Genomic DNA, 5,806 nt, shown 5'->3' with positions numbered 1-5,806 from the left:
TATACCCAACTCATTGGATTTTTTTTATGTCCATATTGGCCGCAAGTGGGACCCCCTTTCGGACATAAAAAATATGAACATAAAATTTTGCTCTGCACATCCCTACTACATGGAAGTCAGGTTTTGTTTGCCTTTACTCACAGTTTGTTATTTCCGACTTTGTTATTGGTACAGTCTTTGTTATTTCCTTCGGATCTCTGATGGGAGGGATCCCATGGAGCAGGATTCTAGATCTCCTGACAAGAAGGAAGGACAGTCAGAACTTCCTTCTGGATCTTGAAATTAAGCTTACAAAACTCAGAATAACACTGGGGTGATTCATAGCAGGTCACCCTGTTCCTTACTAGGCTAACAGAGGGTAGATCTTCCCTAACCTGCCCAGGCTCAGATCCAGGGTTCCTCGTGCCCTGAGCCCAGGGGCTGAACAAGCTTCAGCAAGGGCCCTATACTTAAAAGGTAAAAGTTCAAAAAATGTACCCAGAGGGAAAATCCCAACCAGACAGGTAGGGAAAACCCTCCCGACCATGGCCAGGACCACCAAACAGGGATTGCTTGGCTAAAACTGGCTGGGCCTGTAAAATATCAAAATCTAACTCTTCTCTGCTTCCTGAATTTAGGATTAACTCAAAGGACTGCCTCTTCAGCTGTAGTTGGGGAGCTATTATATAGTATTACCAGTGGGCAGGCCATGGCAAACCACACAGAAGGAGGGGATGTATCTGCAGGGACCTTCCAAAATCCACCCTACCCTGATTAGATAACACTGTCATTAAATATCCAGGGCTTACTGGTAACCCAAGAAGTCCTTCGGTTACATGTGTGTCAACTACTCATGTATAGCTTGCATGCAGAGTATGTGTATTTCATAATATGCGTGGCTCTGTGTATGCAGGTTATAAAAGACTTGAATGTGCACGTGCACCAATATACATGCATATGTTGGGCCACGTACATTTGTTTGAAAGTTATCCTCTTATGCATAGAATGCTATTTTACTGCATACCAAACAGTCTTAATATGCATTCTAAGCATTATTACATAGGTCCCTTAGGACCGCTACCACTTAGCATGCTTATTGAAGGTTTCTAATGTACAATAGGGATGTGAATCGTTTTTTGACGATTTAAAATATCGTCCGATATATTTTAAATCGTCAAAAATCGTTAGAGCCACGATACAATAACAATTCCCCCGATTTATCGTCAAAAAATCGTAAATCGGGGGAAGGGGGAGGGGAAGGGGGAGGGCGGGAAATCCGGCACACTAAAACCCCCTAAAAGCCACCCCGACCCTTTAAAATAAATCCCCCACCCTCCCGAAACCCCCCAAAATGCCTTAAATTACCTGGGGGTCCAGCGGGGGTCCGGAATGACCTCCTGCAGTCGAATCGTGTTGTCTACGGCCGGCGCCATTTTGCGCCGCCATTTTGCAAAATGGCGGCACAAAATGGCGCCGGCCGTAGACAACACGATTCGACTGCAGGAGGTCGTTCCGGACCCCCGCTGGACTTTTGGCAAGTTTTGTGGGGGTCAGGAGGCCCCCCCAAGCTGGCCAAAAGTCCCTGGGGGTCCAGCGGGGGTCCGGGAGCGATCTCCTGCCGCGAATCGTTTTTCCTCCCATTCCAGCTAGTGGAATAGAACTTTTGTGACATTCCATTATGTCCTTTCCCTCATAACATGTATCTCCAGCAAAGAAGCACCATTCTAGGCCACCAACTGAAAATGAAAATCAAAGCAACATATTTATTGTCTGTACACCCCTACTCACTAACACATCTTCTCAAACATCTTGAAAGGTAGGAAGGTGGCGATGTCCTTTCGTGGATTGCAAACTGGCTAAAAGACAGGAAACATTGAGTAGGATTAAATGGACAATTTTCTCAGTGGAAGGGAGTGGACAGTGGAGTGCCTCAGGGATCTGTATTGAGGCCCTTACTTTTCAATATATTTATAAATGATCTGGAAAGAAATATGCCGAGTGAGATAATCAAATTTGCAGATGACACAAAATTGTTCAGAGTAGTTAAATCACGAGCAGATTGTGATACATTGCAGGAAGACCTTGTGAGACTGGAAAATTGGGCATCCAAATGGCAGATGAAATTTAATGTGGATAAGTGCAAGGTGATGCATATAGGGAAAAATAACCCATGCTATAATTGCACAATGTTGGGTTCCATATTAGGTGCTACAACCCAAGAAAGAGATCTAGGCGTCATAGTGGATAACACATTGAAATCATCGGTTCAGTGTGCTGCGGCAGTCAAAAAAGCAAACAGAATGTTGGGAATTATTAGAAAGGGAATGGTGAATAAAACAGAAAATGTCATATAGATATAATTGCGATGGAGAAGGTACAGAGAAGGGCTACCAAAATGATAAGGGGAATGAAACAGCTCCCTTATGAGGAAGGACTAAAGAGGTTAGGACTTTTCAGCTTGGAGAAGAGACGGCTGAGGGGGGGATATGATAGAGGTGTTTAAAATCATGAGAGGTCTAGAACGGGTAGATGTAAATCGGTTATTTACTCTTTCGGATAGTAGAAAGACTAGGGGGCACTCCATGAAGTTAGTATGGGGCACATTTAAAACTAATCGGAGAAAGTTCTTTTTTACTCAACGCACAATTAAACTCTGGAATTTGTTGCCAGAGGATGTGATTAGTGAAGTTAGTATAGCTGTGTTTATAAAATGCTTGGATAAGTTCTTGGAGGAGAAGTCCATTACCTGCTATTAAGTTCATTTAGAGAATAGCCACTGCCATTAGCAATGGTTACATGGAATAGACTTAGTTTTTGGGTACTTGCCAGGTTCTTATGGCCTGGATTGGCCACTGTTGGAAACAGGATGCTGGGCTTGATGGACCCTTGGTCTGACTCAGTATGGCATTTTCTTATGTTTTCTTATGTAAGGAGTCCATTGACTTCCTGCCAATATGTTGCATAACTCCAAATAGTGCCCTTTGGTGGCATTTCATATGTTTAATAAGCTACCTAGGTTAAGAATTGCATGGTTTGTGCAGAAGGGAAAGCTATATGGTTATTGTCCAATTAATGCTGTCACTTCAAGAACAGAAGAGCTATGAGTGATGGATGGGAAATAAAAATTCCATAGATGGGGAAAAGTGATACTTTTTTTTTTTAACATATGAACACACTCTGCCTTGCTTGTTAGCAGTACATCACACATTGTCTCTTGATAAGGAATTGATGACTTCTTTCTGACTGTAATAAGCACTTTTTTCCTTGTATATGAATGCTAGAGTTTTTATGTAGGGGACCAATATTACCCGAGTGACTTTACATGTCTGCAAAGGGATAATGAGCTCTTGCATAGAATAATGAAGCAGCTAATGGATTTCACAGCCCAGGGCAAGGTGGGTCTGAGATACTTTATTATCACCTAATTTACCACTACGCAGTTTTCTGAGCAACCTTTGATCCAGCTAGTGATATTTTTTAAGGTATTACCAAATATTCCTTTCCATCCTTAAATTAGATGAACTAAAGTTTTTGAGAATATAAACATCTCCATATGAAGTAAAATATATACTATTTATTTATTTATTGACATTTATCAACCACTTTCTGTTAAAAAAGCATTCAATATATCATAATATACATGAAAACAACACCCCCCCCCCCAAATCCCTCTATCACGTATTTAAATGTTGTAATTAAGGATGTCATATAGCAATCAAAGTAAACAAAGGGACTCAAAAATCACAAATATCAATCAAAAGAGAGCAACCTCCTACACTCTTGGCAATTAACGGTTTCTTTTTTTTTTTTTTTGGGGTGGGGGGTGTATTTCTAAAGATTTAGTAGGTTGTTCTCTTTTGATTGATATTTGCAAATAAGGGATGTTCATTCTGCAAAGCGTTTGCCACAGTTCCACATACAAAACTGAATGCTTTAGGCAAGGCTCTTAAAGTGACTGATAGGGTTAGAAACTTGGGTGGGAGATGAGAAATTTTACTGATAAACAGAGCTCACTCTGAGGAAAGGAGTCTTAGCAGCAGTGTGCCACTGAGGGATCGGTCCTCAGTCATGTTCTGTTTAACATTTCCATAAGTGATATTGTGAAAGGGCAAAAGGGAAAAATTTGCTTGCTTTGTAGATGAAACCAAGGTAAAGAAAATATGAGGAGGGATCTAGTGAAGCTTCAAGAATGATCTAAAGTTTGATAGTTAAGGTTTAATGCTAAACATATAAGGTCATATATTGGGGTTTCAAAAACCCAAGGAAGCATTACTGTATGCCACCAAATTAGAAAAAAAAAAACATTTTCAGGCCTTCCTCTGAATCCACCTCCTACTTTTCTACCCTTGAAACCCTCTTACCAAGTTGATGCTTTTCATTGGGTAAAATGGTCACTCCTGCCCAGCCAGTACTGTGAGTGAAAAAAAAAATTACCATTATTAATGTTCTATACAAAATGGCACTAGCCAGGCCCTGGCCCAGGCTGGTATCATTTTGTATTAAAGACATTTAAAATGGTGCTGGCCTGAATCTATCTTCTTCTTTCCCACTTTCAATTAATTCATCTATTCTTCTCTTTTCTTCAGACTTTAATTTGGTTTTGCTCTTTCTACAGCTTCTTCTAACAGGAAAGTAGTCCGTAACCTTTCGATTCTGAGGATTCTTTCCTTGAGCTTTTCACCGTGGAACAGGCTTTGGTTGGCTCAGCTTCTCCGTTTCTAGTTTTCCACCCACTTTGCCATCAGCAAGCACTGCTCCATTTTTCTGCAATTCTGATGTTTCTTGTTTTTGGTTTTGTAAAGGCTCTAAGAATACACATCCACTCTCTTTACCTTTCTGATCTTCACACTTTATAGTGGGCTCCATAGAGTTGGTGAGGTTTCTTTTTGCTTCTTTTTTCTTGTGCATTTCATTTAATGGTTTCCCCTGACATTTCACCTCCAACAGAGCAGATGAATTTTCTTCTTGAAGTGGAGGGCGAGAGCTTGGAGACTTTTTGGGGTTCAGATAGGTGTAGATCTTAGGCTGCCCAAGGAATACATTCTCCTCATTCATTTTCAGATGGTTCTCATTGGTCCTTCCCATCATAGGTGTCAGTACCTCTTCTGCTTTCCCTTCTTTAGGCCACCGGGACATTTTCTTCCCTTTAGCCATTGTATCTCAGCAACAATACGGCGAGACTGTGAGAAAATGTAGACCAAGCTAAAATGCAGCCAAGTTGCCACAAACATTTATATCCACAATTGCTTTAAATCCCACGCATTCATTCTCCCGTTCAATGGAGGAACTCAAACACCTACACTACTACTACTACCGGTAGTAAGATCAACATGTACCACCATGGCTGTGATATATGTTATTTGGTACACTTGTAAATTGCTGTATGTGGGCAAGACTGTAAGGAAACTAAAAACACGCCTGACAGAACATAAGAGTGCTTTGAAGTGTCTAAAACTGGAAGCACCCTTAGTGCAACATTGTACGGAGAAGGGACATACTTTTGAGGAGCTCAAATGTACAGTATTAGAAGTTGTAAAAAAGGATCAGTGAGGAGGAAATGTTAATTTAAAGCTGTTACAGAAAGAACAAAAATGGATCTTTTAATTGGGAACGGTTCAGCCTGAGGGAATGAATAAAGAAGTGGATTGGTCGGTGTACCTGATGGGAAGCTGATTGATGGTTAGTAAAGTAAAAGGAAGGCATTTAAAAGACGTGGCCTTGGAGGGGTGGGATTGAGCAAAAAATGCCATTTGTGATTCGGTGTGCTGTGGGAAGGAGCCGGATGCAGCCGAGAAACTGAAAGTAAATTAGACTGGTTGTTTGGTGG

The 5,806-nt window shown here is 41.1% G+C and overlaps 1 pseudogene; it reads right to left on the bottom strand.

The window, feature by feature from the left end:
- Nucleotides 1-4,488: 4,488 nt before the first annotated feature.
- Nucleotides 4,489-5,133, bottom strand: LOC115093568 (annotated as a pseudogene).
- Nucleotides 5,134-5,806: the final 673 nt, after the last annotated feature.

The sequence above is a fragment of the Rhinatrema bivittatum genome, chromosome 1 (genome assembly GCF_901001135.1).
Source record: "Rhinatrema bivittatum chromosome 1, aRhiBiv1.1, whole genome shotgun sequence".
NCBI lineage: Eukaryota > Metazoa > Chordata > Amphibia > Gymnophiona > Rhinatrematidae > Rhinatrema > Rhinatrema bivittatum.
This window is presented reverse-complemented; position numbering and strand designations above follow the sequence as displayed.